Consider the following 13203-nt stretch of genomic DNA (forward strand, 5'->3'; position numbering starts at 1 on the left):
TGGGCTCTCAGAGGCCTTCCAAACCTGCCTATTTAGTTGTTTTGCAAAGAAAAAAATATCTTTATTTTATTCTGATTAAATATAATTAATGTTTATTGTAACAAGCTTTTAAAATGTTTGATTAGTGTGTGGTGTATGTGTGCACTATGCACATGGGAGGCTACGGTTCATCATTGGGTGCCTTTCTTTGGCATTCTTTACCTTATTTTTAGAGACAGAGCCTCTCACTGAGTTTGGAGCTTATATTCTTGCAAGACTAGCTGGCCAGGAAGCCTCCAGAGATCCCAGGGTTCTGGGTTTGGGATTACAGGTATGAGTGACCACCTTCGGCTTTTTAGATGGGTACTTAAGATCCAAACTCAGATCCTCACATGCATACAGTGACTACTTCCCTGACTGATCCCTGACCCCAGCCCTAGATGTAAAAAAAAAAAAAAAAATGTTTTAAAGTTCTGAAAATGTACAGCTTTCTATTAAAATTTTACTTCCTTTTGCCGTGGTTGCCTCGGTTTACTCAAAGGGCAGACATAGAGGATTCCTTCATCTTTTGTGTGTGCATGTTTCTTCTCATTTTTCCTTGAAGTATGGAAACTCAAATCCAACCAGAAGTAATCCCGTTACCTCTAAGAATCTTAGAAGACTGAGGCAGAAATAACCTCAGATGGTGAGCTACAGTGAGAATTAGCTTGTGAGGACGAGCAAAGCGTGCCCATGCACTTTCTCCCAGACGGTTGCTCTTTCTGTAGGATGTCTGCAGCGTGACTGGTTTGTGCCACTCACTCCACACTCTTGCACAGCACTGCCCTAATAATTGCGAATCCACCCATCTAAGAATGATTTATGACATTGTTTCTGTAATGTGAGATCTTTCTGGGAATCTGTTATCAGTCTTAACCAATCACCATAGCCTGGTGCCTGTGGTCCCCATGCTTTGTAACTTAGACTCATGTTCTGCCCACTTAAATGCACATGCTCATGGGCATCCCCTGCTTTTAGCATAGGCTATATACACTTATTCTGCTTTTCAACAACTGAGATATCTGTTTCCTGGTCTGATCAAAGCTTTTCTACTTCTCACCCACCCTATATGGTTGTGTTTTATTTATCCCTTAGACATTTGATGAGCTTCCTTATAGCTACTTGTTAGTCATCTCCTAAGTGTCTCCTACCTCAGAGGCTGCACGTCAGTGCTGCTGATGGAATTCACATGGAAGGTCATGAGCTAGAGCCTTGCTCAGAAATACAGAAGCAACAGAAAAAAAAACCCTGGGTACTTTCTGTTCTGTTCTGCTTTGTTTTGTTGAGACGGGGTTTCAATAAGTAGCCAAGATTGGACTCACTCCTAGCCCTTCTCTCTCTTCCTCCCAAGTCTTGGGTTTCTAAGCCACTGCACCTGGCTTAGAAGGCTTTATTGGATTGTACAAACCGTGTGGTCTGCCACTAGAGATTCAAAAGCTTTAGTGGCATCCCATCTTCTTTTCAGGTCCTGGTAACTCAACTCAGCAGCAGGGGATATTGCCCACATGGGCTGAGGGACTAGGATCTAGATGGGGAAGATTGTTACTTAGAACCAAGGCCAGATGTAACAGGCCAGTGAGGATTTGGAAAGCAATATGAAGTGCATTGGCTTTGGACTCAGGCCTGGGTTCAAATTTAAGTCTAAGCACCCATCAGTAGTTGCCTTGTATTTCCCATTGCCTTCTATTTAAAACAGAAACCATTGCCACATAGACTGTTGACTGTAAGGGTTGGGTGAGATGGCATGTAGAAGACTTTGTGGGTCTCAACTCACAGCTGTTCAATGGCTAGAACTTACCATAGACTATGGTTACAGTAGCTTGTTTTTCTTCAGAGGTTAACAGCTAAGTGACAAATCCTAAGCCATCAAATATTTCTAGGTAGGCAGTTTCTTATGTTGAATTACCTGAAATTCTTCAAGTACCAACTTATCAAATCTTTGGAAGTTGATTTGATTTCTGAGGAGAATCTAATCTTTAATAAAATGAAACTGTTTTCTCGACTAACGGCCACAGTGAGACTCACCCGTCCTTGCATGGTACACAGACTGGAGAACAGAATTCCAAGGAGAGACTCAAGTATTTTGATGACATCAGACAAACTGTTTTAAACACTGAAGGTAGTAAGGTAATGGAAATTTTGAGTCACACTGAAAAGCACATATGCCCCAAGAAAAGCACAAAACATGTAATACAGTGTGACATCTGAGTAACAAATGTGGCAACAATGATCATTTCAAGATTTACCAGTGTCTCATGTCCACATTTCACGAATACACAGGAATGTGGGAGAGTGTGTGTGCCCGCTCACACGCATGTGCAAACACACACACACACACCTGGGGCCTTGTGAGGTGTTGTTTTGGTCTTTGATTTGGTGAACTGTTAGAACTTTCTCGCAGCCGTGTGATCTAGGTTGACATTGAGCTTCAAAGCCTTCTTAGGCACAGGATCAACTGGGAGGAGTGGGAAGGCTGTGTCAGTTTTCAGGAAGAAAGTCTAATGCCATTCTCATATTCAAAGAACTCTTCACAAAGAAACATTGTTAGGTGTCTTCCTTGCTTGGACTACAGAAGATGTTCAAGAATCACCATGTGTGGCTGGAGAGAAGGCTTAGCCCTGAGAGCACAAGCTGATCTTGCAGAGAACCCAGTTCTAGAGCAGCTCACAATTGTCTTCCAGGCACCGGGCTTACTTGTGATGCACAGAAATACATGCAGGCAAAATATCCATATACGTAAAACAAATATTTTTAAAGGATCAACATGTGTTACAATCTCCTGTATTGTAAATCTTTGCATTTCAAAACCCTGGTCTGGGTCTGAATAAAGTGTGTCTTTCACCTACTCACAGACAGGTGTCTGGGTCTCTCTGCCAAATCTGAATCAAATCCGGGCACACATAAGTAAAGCTAAGGACCAAAGAGACCATTTTAGCCTGAATATCCTCAAGCCCCATCAGCAGAGGGCGCCAGATTCTCTGCAGCCACCGCCGCCGCCTTCTTTCTATCCAACTCCTTTTCATTCATAGTGATCAAAACCAACCTCTAGTCTCCAGAGAAAAGTAGGCTCCTTCAGTTACCAGTGGCTTGGAATCTGACTTCCGGATGTGAGGAAGGACAGCAGAGGGGTGTGCCAAGAAGACTGGCTGTGTGAAATGCTGGGGAGCCTGAGAACTGATGGGAGCCTCCCATCCTCAGTCCATTGTGCCTCAATCAGGGTACCCTGACAGGAATACAGTCTCTGAGACAAACTCTTGGCCATCCGTGGAGAGGTGGAGCGGGGGAGGTCAGGCCTAGATCTGACAGTCACAGTATGGTGCCAGACCTCCCTCCTCTAGTGTCAGCTTCTTTCTTAGACTAGAGGTTAAGAGTGGATGACTCTTCATAAAGATGGTCCAGTGTGACGTGGAATAGAGCAGGATTAGCTTACACTTGGGGGTAGGGAGATAGTCCAGTGGGTAAAGTGCTTACTGTGCAAACAGGAGGTTGGAATTGGGATCCTGAGCACTCTTGTAAAGCTCCGGGTGTGGAAGTGTGCCTGTAACCTCAGTGCTGGGAGAGGAAGACAGAAGCTCAGGGGCTTGCTGACAAGCCAATCTAGACACATCCACCAGCCCCAGGTTCAGGGAAAGACCCTCTGTCGCAATTGTCCTCCACATGCAGTCATGGGCACACACCCACACACAGTCTTGAACACACATACTCTCCAACACACACTCACACACAAAAAACTAATATGCTTGTGTCTGGAGTTCCATTATGATGGAAGCCAGAGACTAATATTTGCTTCTCTGCCCTGCTAACTAGGATGGATAGCAACAAATTTCTTCTCTCCCAGAGCCCATCGAGGCCTAACACTCATCACTCAGGGTTGAGCTAGAGATCACTTAAAATAATAGCAACATAGGTTGACTGAACCTTAAAGCTGAGAAAGATAAAAGCAAGCAAATGACACAGGAATTAAACCTTGCATTTGAGCATAATTATTTAGCATGCTTGAAATGTATGTCAATGCATGCTCCATTTAGATATAATTTTATACATTATAATAGTTGCTTATCAAACAAATCAATTTAATATTCACATTCTGTTTGTCTGATGCCATTAATCACACTAAATAACAAAATTGATATGCTTGAGGTATGGTATTTTCAGGTCAAAATTACCTTAGCTGGCTTACACTGAACAAAACTAAAATGCTGGTTTCACTTAAAGCTGAGCTAGGGCTGGAGGGACTTCTTGGAACCTTTGCTCTCTGAGTTAATTTTTTTACTGAAGTGGACCTCCAAAGAGCCCTGCTCATGTTAGCCTATAGGCTTCTGGCTTTTCTTTGGGAGGGGTGGAGGAGAATGAGGAGAAAGAAGAAGAAGAGGAGAGTGCTGGAGTGTGTGTGTGTGTGTGTGTGTGTGTGTGTGTGTGTGTGTGTGTGTGTATGTGTGTACAGAGGCCAACTGCTCTGGACCTAATTTCCTTGAGTCAGGGTCTTTCAAGGAACCTGAAGGTTGCCCCTTTGGCTTGTGGGTTCCCAGGAATCCACTCATCTTGGCATCCTTCTCACAATCCTAAGGCAGAACTCAACCTCAGCATCTGCCTCTGCAAAGCCGGGAGCTGAGAGAGAGTTCTCACTGAGGTCCCTTGAGGCATGAATTTTGCATTGACAATCTATTGTAGAACTGGACGGAATAATGGTTCTTTTGTCATTCTCTTGGAGCTGTTACTAACGATGGGCATCTCACAAGACAGATGCAGGCATCACATGGAACGAGGTCTAATTGAATAATGGCTATGTTTTGAGGCTCTTGCCTCCTTAAAGGGTAAGACTAAGATTTTTCTTGATGTTTTCTTTTGAGAAACAAGCGTTTCGATTGTTGGGTACGCGAATTTTTAAATTTAGAAGTGTTCGGTGCACTTTTGTCCTGCATGCACGCGGGACAAAGTACTTAGGTCTGGTGGTGTCTTCGGGGTAGAGATGAGAGGCGTGGCGTTGGGATCAAAACAGGTTTGACTGCTTAAAACGGAGCCTTCTGGGGAGGGCTGGAGCCAGGCGACAGATCACCTGCGGGGCTGGCGCCACGCTGCAGCACCGGGCAAGCAGCGCCTGCTCCCGCGTGGACGGAGGTCAGGTGATGTCTCAGTCCAGGTGGCTCTGGGGAGATGGGGCAGGAGAGGGAGGCGGCTAGCTCACTTAGCTTTCATACTTGGTGGTCTAGATCTTGCTGGGGAGGTGGCGCCGCGTGGATAGGGTGTCGGGTAGGAGTGCAAGCAGTGGCCCAGTCTTTCGGGTCTCTTTGGTTGTGCTTGGGACCGAACGCTGTTGGGCGGAGGTAGCCCTTGGCGGTGTCAACGCTGAGGGTTGTGCTCCGTAGCCGCCGGTCCTTCGGCTCCACTTGCAGGGCGCCGGCGGCGAACTCGTGAGCAGTGCTGGGAGGGGGTTGGGGGGGGGGGGCTGCAAGGGAGGAGCCGGGACCAGTGCCGAAGGACGTCCGCCCTCCTCCAGGGGAGACGCCTGTCCCCGCCGCCCGGCCACGCCGCACCTTTTCAGGCTTCGGCTCCCGTCCTGACGCCAGCGCCCTGGGGAACAGCACCCACCCTGGGAGCCCGGGCTGCGGCCAGGGGCATGAGAACAGCCAGGCACCCGCGCCTCCTCGGCCCAGGCCGCGCAGACGCAGACTTGCGATGGCTGTGCAGCTGGCCCGCCGCAGTGTAGGGTAAGTGAACATCTGGAAGGTGGGTGTCCTGCTCAGATGCTGTGACCTTTTGACTTTCTAACCAAGGAAAGCCGGAGTTGTAACAGTTAATTTTATCAAACCTTTCACAGCCGGCTGTCCTGGACACATCCTCACATCTTAGGTCCCTTAATTGAGCCTTTAGCCCCACCGCCCGATCTTGTTCCGAGCCCACAAATTCAAAAGTATTTCATTGCAAGATGCAGGTTCATCCTCCTCCCCACCTGAAGAATGAATGGAGGTTTTCAGGTAAGGACACTACATGCACAAGTCAAGCTGCCAGGCTTGTGCTGAGTGGCACATGATTAGCAGAGTGTCTGTACTCTTGGAAGCTGTGGGAGGCTGAATCTTGAGGGGAAATGATGCAAATGAGAGAGAAATGAAAGAATAGACTAATGGGAGCCCAGCTACTGGATAAAGCTCCAGAATCAGGCGTTTCTCTTCTATCTCTGCTTTGACCCCTCCCCCATCTTTTACTGAAGGCAACAAAAACATCATAAATTAGTAAATAAATAAACTGTCCACCTCTTTTTAAAGATCCATCACTGCCCGTATATAAGAGATGGAGGTTTTTGGTAAAACTTCAGGGGGGTAAAGAATCTACTTTTATTATTGCTAAGCACGAGGCAAGATTAGCAGGTAGAAAATCCGTTTTTCCTTTGAATGAATGGGGTTTTAGTTCCTGATAGCTATCTTGTATGTATAGACGGGAAATGGTGTTATTTAAGTACAGCAGAAAGGTTCTGAAAAAAATAGTAACTTCAGATTTACTCTTTTCTTTTTCTTTTTCTTTTTTTCCTTTTGCTGTGTAAGAAAAATAACTTTAGGAGCACTATGAGATAATAAGGGTACTTTGAACTTGTGGTCTGCCTTCAGGCAATTTCAATATATTGTCCCCACGCCACTGTTGACAGAAGCCAGGTTTTGATTGGCCACTTCAGTGTGAAGAACTCACTGTTTGGAGTTAATATCCGGTTTCTATCAGGAAGGCCATGTTGACACTGAGCTGACTTCTAGTTGTGTCTCCTTAGTCCTGCCCTAGCCAACAACTTTCCAACTTCCAAGATTACATTCAGGATTTCTACTTCTTTTTGAAAAGAACATCTAAAACTTGAAATCTGGAGCTCCTCACTCCCTAAAAAAAAAAAAAAAAAAAAAAAAAAAAAAAAAAAAAAAAAAAAGTAAAGAAAATAAAAAGAGAGAAAACAGTAAAGAAAGGAAAGATTTGGAGTGATCCAGAGTTTTTGTCTGTTTCAACTGGCTACTGTAAGGATGACATTGTTAATCCACACAGTGCAGGCAGGGGCTCTAGAAGACAGAAAAATGTCACTTTTCTTTAATGAGTAACCAAGATTGAGTTAAACACCTCAGCTTATCCTGAACCATCAGCACATGACTGTCTACTATCGAGCAAATCCTCTGAGCTTGACTGGAGACTCACACCTCTCTTCTTGTCAAGCTGACTTACTCCTCTTGAATCTGTGCAGCTTAGTGGTTCTTGAGTGGAGCCCTTTCTCTCTCAGCTTATATTATTTTAAACCTCTGATTTCCACTTTAATGGATGTATCTCAGCTTTGATTCTGACACTCATTGTGTCAGCTCTACACATCTGAGGCATTTCCTTGAAGTTCAAGTCAATGTAATGCACAGGACAGGCTTTTATGTTGAAGGTTGCACAGTCAGAAGCCAGTGGCACAGCAGAGATGGCTCCAGGATTTTGAAGTCTGGTACTTATTATTCCTTTTCCAGAAATGAGGTTAATGCCATCCACTTTCAGGATGATTGCTGAAATTCAAAGTACTGAAAAAGCCAAGCACAAAAGGAGCTGGAAATCTAGTTGGTTTCTAGTAGATATTGCTCAAATTAGCGAACCAGATGAATTCTGCACTTAAATTGTTCTAGTTTATAGACTGGTCTTTTTGTAAAGGTTTCATGAAAGGAAAAGGTTGATCAAGTGCCATGCTAAAAACAAACAGACTCTTAAGTTTTACTCGTGATTTATCAGAGTAACCAATCACTTCCAATCCCTAGAAATAACGACCACTGCCCCTGCCCAAGTGCTGCCTGCTGACATCTTTAATTTTACCACAGATTGATGTCAAGCTGGTCTATAAGGCTTAGGAATTCGAATTCATGTTCTCCTGTATTTAATTAGAGACTAACATTGGGCAAAGTTGTGTGAGCAACGGCAGCTAAGCTCCTTGAAACCTTCTTAGAAGATTTTTGGAGATTCTCTGGACATTCCTGCACTCACAACCCCAGGTTCTCTTGGATGCTGGAGTCTGAGTGACTGGCATGCGAAGGCAGAGGCAGTCTGTCTTCAGCTGGTTCCTCAGTTCTTTCCACTCTTCCATCCTTTCCAGTGGAAGGCAGGAAGACAGCTGCTTGCTTTTCTCTAACACGTCATCTGCCTTTGGGTTCTAGGACCCTGTTAACTGGTGCCCATGCTCCACAGCATGTCCACAATGAAAACTATGCACCAAATTGGGATATTATGTCGTTGATAAGTTCAAAATATTGGTAGTAGTATATAACTCTAGACAGTGAGTGGTATGAATGAATTCATTTCTTTAAGATGAAGAGTGACAAAATCACATGTTTCTCACAAGGGGTTGAAGCAAGACTGCAAAGGCACAGGGATGTCACCAGGGTCTTGTTAAGTAAAGTGTATGTCCTTTCTGGAGGTATGTTGCGTGAAATATTAAATAAGAACCACATATTTCTGTGCTTCACCCAGCTACTCTTAGCCTGGCAGTCTCACCGCCTCTGCCTCTAGCCCCAGTCAGCAGTCTTCCCTTCTCCTGTTTGCCTGCCTCAGAGCCACCCGTACCTTCTCACCATCCACTCACTGTGGTTGGCAGTCACAATTCCCTTAACCCAGTAAATCAAAACTCTAGAAGCTTATAATTAATCAGATTTATATATCAATAAACTCTCAGTTCACAAGATGCCCAAACAATAATTTCAGAGCCAATTGATAATGATATAAATTGCCCACCTAGATAAGATAAATTGTCCTGTAATTATCCATCTCTAACTAGATAATCATAACTACCTGTGGCAATTTAAAGCCCCACTCAATCTGGATCGTCCTGTTCCTCCTCCATCTTCCTTCTTTCTCTGTCTCTCTCCTTCTCGTCCATCCTGTCTCTGAAACTCTTCTCTCTGCCTCCCTTTTCCCTGGACAGGGAAAGTTCTGCTACAGAGGTACTTTCATCAGAACATTTGTAAGCATTTATATCTGTGTCCAAACACTTCTACTCTCTGGCCTTTGTATAAGAACACCCTGAACAAAAGAGAACCAAGTGAAATCCACTGCTTTATTCCCAGCATCTAACACACTGCAGACACACGATGTAGCTAGTGACCACACTTCAATAAACACTTAAGTGCTTTGATGTAGGGAAATGTTCTATGTCAAGGAAAAGGGAAGTGGGCTTCTTTCCCCTAGTTAGGAATGTTCTGACTGGGCAGACAATCCTTAGAGTTTCTATAGTCCAGATGCCACAGTGTGGGGCTTCTGGAGAAGGGTCAAGGAATTCTGGGAAGTTTGTAGGAAGGAGCTGAAAATAGACTGTAGTGTAATTATGAAAGTGGGGAGAGGGTGCTAGGTACTGATAAGGAGATATGGGGTATTTCAAATTAAGGAGTAGAAGGACTAGAAGATTCGGATGGACATAGATGCTGGAACAGGCCAGCTCCAACGAGGAGTAGGAAACCAGTGTTTTTAAACATGTTTCAGTGAACCTTCTCTCCCGTGAAATACTGTACCAGCAGCCACAGGCAGTGGCAGATATGCTAGCTGCTTAGAAGTATCAAGAATGCGTTATGAAAGAATTCTTAAACCTTGAATAGAAATTTTTTCTAAGTTCTTGATCTCTGACCTGGAGTCCAAGTGCATTTGAATCCTGAGATCTCTTGTGTCTCCAAATAAGACTAATGTTGGCTTTTCAGTGTCTAGAATTAGGTAGACTACTGCCTGGAAGTTAAGTTAATGCTCAGCACTTAATTCCCTCTTATTATTTGTTCCTCCTACTTGTTCTAAAGCATCTGAATTGGTTTCACTTTGTAACATAAGGCCTAAAATTGAATTTAAAAAGGAAGGAAAAAAAAAACGGTCTTTGCTGTCTTGTGAGTGAATGGTGCTTGAGAATCCCATGGCTAAAAGGCATTATGATACAAAACAATCTTATCGCATGTATATGCAACATATGTGACATGAGGGGCCTTTAGGACTGGGTCTGAGATTCTAGATCATTCTTAATTGGTGAGAAGCTACGTCTTTGTTCCAGGGCTGTCTTAGTTGGGTTTCCTTTGCTACAACTAAACATCATGATCAAAAAGCAAATTGGGGATGAAGGGTTTATTCAGCTTATACTTTACATTGCTGTTCATCACCAAAATAAAGTCAGGACAGGGACTCAAGCAGGGAAGAAACCTGGAGACAGGAGCTGATGCAGAGGACATGAAGGGCTACTTGCTTCCCATGACTTGCTCAGCCTGCTTCCTTGTAGAACCACGCACATGACTCAGGCCCTTCCCTCATCAATCACTAATTGAGAAAATGCCTTACAGCTGGATCTCATGGAGGATTTCCTCCACAGAGGCTCCTTCCTCTCTGATGACTCTATCTTGTGTCAAGGTGACACAAAACCAGGCAGTACACAGACATATTTTATTCCCATCACAGACTCAGGGTGAGTAGCCAGGTAAGGTCCCATGTCACCCAGAGTAAAGCCTGAAACTAAGGGTGACAGTGCCTGCTTAAATGACTTGACAAGTGAGAGAGGTTTTGAGCTGATAAATTCTAACTTCCAGCTCCAGAATTGCTGCTGACAATCCTGGATTACATGTCTTTTCATAATTATAATCTTAAAATATCCATCACTTAAAATAAATAATTTGATGTTCCCAGGTTTAGGAGACACTCCAGAGGAGAAGGGGAGGAGAGTGACTTGGAATAGCTGTGCTCCAAAGCAGGTCTAGATCCTTGGCATAGAGAGCCTCTCTTGATGTTCATTGTGTCAGAGGTTCAGCCTCGTTTGTTTACACATAAAACCAAGCCACCTGGTTTCCAAGGAGCAGGCTTGCAAGAATATGAAACATTGTGCTGGCACTTAGCAATGCCATTTTCTCTACCTTACACTGAGAAACTGAGTCCATGGGAACTGCCTCACTGAGAATGCTCTGGTGGTGAGCAGCCGTAGGAAACTCCACGGTGTTCTGTTGGTTACTCTCAAATAGATCAAGACTGTAATCATGTACTTCCTAGCTTTTACTTTTTGGTGGAGTCTGTTGTTTTAACTTTGTCATTTAATCCTGTTGTAAGTGTGTAGTCCAAGTGAGTGATTCTCAATATTCCCAAAACAAAGACCTCCATTTAGTAGTACTGAAATTACATGGATCTTACAGAAAAAGAAAACAAAAATTTTGCATATAGGATTGGAGGACAAATAATGACAAACATGTTACAAACTCAGTGGCATAATTTTTAAACAGAACTTAGGTAGTGTGTGTGTGTGTGTGTGTGTGTGTGTGTGTGTGTACATGTTCCAGAGGTAGACACTGGGTCTCTTCTTCAGTCACTTCCTACCTTATTTTTTGAGACAGTTTCTCACTGAGTCTGGAGCTCACCAGTTTAACTAGACTTGGGCTATCCAGCAAGCCCCAGGACTCCAGTCTCTGCCTCCCCAGTGCCAGGAGACCAGGTGTGTCTTTGTTCCGCCCTCCTTTGTTATGTATGAGGTACTGGCATTGAACCCTGCTCCTCACAGTTGTATGGCAAGAACTTTTACTCACTGGGCCCTCTCCATAGTTCCTTCAAGTATGTTTCTTTTTAAATGAGTTACCACTTAATTAACTATATTTACATTGAAATTGATACTGTATAAATCTATATGTACAGGATGTGTCTCTCTGTGTGTGTGTGTGTGTGTGTGTAGATTTGCATTAATTCAAGGCAGAGCCCATTTTAAAGCTATAACTTGGAGTAGATGGCCTCATAGAAACCTGTGAAAGGTTTAGAGAATGATATAAAATGGGACAACAATAAGCCAACCTAGAGTTAACATTGGGCCTTTGGAGCCCTTCTGCCTGTACACCTACCTAACAGGTTTTAGCTGTTGTCTTAATTATTATTTTTTTAGATAATGTTTACTTGTGTGTAGTCCATAGCTTCAAACTCTGGATCCCATTGCTTTGTCTCCTAGCTGTAGGATTTCAGGCACCTGTCACCATGACCACTTTTACTAGGTCCTTTTAAGCTAAAAGTACTAGTAGTTTTATTGACCTTTGCCCTTTTCTGTATCATTTATGCCCTTCTTACTTGGGATTTACTTTTTCTGTTTTAACTTATGGTGAGAGTTATGTAACTAATTTAAACTTTATTTTTTATAAGGATTCAAATCTATATGTCAAATCTATATGTTATTTTACATTTAAAGGTTCATTTCAGAATTTAATATATTGTAGCTTTTATTAAGTGAAAAATATATTTAATTTCCTTTACAATCTCATCTTCACCTCATGGGCAACTTAAAAATGATTAGTTCCCAAATATTTGGGACTTTTTTGGATACTTTATTTTTAAAACCTTAATACTAGAGCAAGTGGGAACTGTATTCTGTAGAATTTCAAGCCTTGGAATCTCTTAGAGTCTCCCATATTGAGTCCACCCTACGAATAATCCTTAAGCATGTGGCAGGGATGCCTTAGTTGTGTGCACTCTGCCCCATCAGTGGCAGTTGATCCAGGCTGGATGTGATGTTTAAAGTGTAGATTCTTTATTTTGTCTCTGAATATTCTACCCATTTCTGCTTAAGAAATATAACTCTCCAAACTATGCTTGTGGCTTATTTTTCCTTTTATTTTTGCCAAGTTATGCTTCTTCATGTATTTTCAAGATATCAGTCACATACATATTTATGCAGCTCTTAAATAGGACATTTCAAGATGAGTGTTACTTTTACACAATAATCCAGCAGGAGCTAAGGAGTCTTCTCACATCCCTGACGACATCCATTTACCCAGCTTCCCAGGCTATCAGTACCTCATGCAGTAACCTGTGTGTTTCACAGGATGAAGCTGGGTTGCTACATCATGACCACAGAAAGTTCACACTTTATATCAGGATTTGTTCTTGATTTTATATAATTCGTAGTTTTTTGACACACGTATAACCCTGTATACCCATCATTATAGCAACATACATAAATCATTCACTGTCTCAATATCATCTGTGTTCAACCTGTCCATCCTACCTGCCTCCATAATGCCTGTAACTCTGTCTTTTTACTAGCTCCATAACTCTGCCTTTTTTTTTTTTCTAAAAATTCCATACAGCTGAAGTGATATAATACATGGTCCTCTCAGGCTAGCTTGATAACACTTTTTTTTTAATTGCTGAATACTATACTGTAGCCATCTAGCAGTCATAGAGAACCAGGTGTACCTGGAAGAA

The 13203-nt window shown here is 43.0% G+C and overlaps 1 protein-coding gene across 5 annotated transcripts in view; it reads left to right on the forward strand.

The window, feature by feature from the left end:
* Positions 1-13203, forward strand: part of CUNH2orf88 (chromosome unknown C2orf88 homolog) — a 49154-nt gene that overhangs the window by 16520 nt on the left and 19431 nt on the right. Inside the window, exon 1 of one of the 5 annotated variants that reach the window (XM_031367411.1) lies at positions 5521-5726. The exons of 2 other annotated variants lie outside the window; for them this stretch is intronic. The gene's annotated coding sequence lies outside the window, so the exon portion shown is untranslated. Of the gene's footprint in view, positions 1-5520; positions 5727-10913; positions 10938-11486; positions 11569-13203 lie in introns of those variants that run through there. 2 more of the 5 variants (XM_031367410.1, XM_031367408.1) reach the window with 2 other exon arrangements.

The sequence above is a fragment of the Mastomys coucha genome, unplaced genomic scaffold (genome assembly GCF_008632895.1).
Source record: "Mastomys coucha isolate ucsf_1 unplaced genomic scaffold, UCSF_Mcou_1 pScaffold14, whole genome shotgun sequence".
In the NCBI taxonomy this organism is placed as follows: domain Eukaryota; kingdom Metazoa; phylum Chordata; class Mammalia; order Rodentia; family Muridae; genus Mastomys; species Mastomys coucha.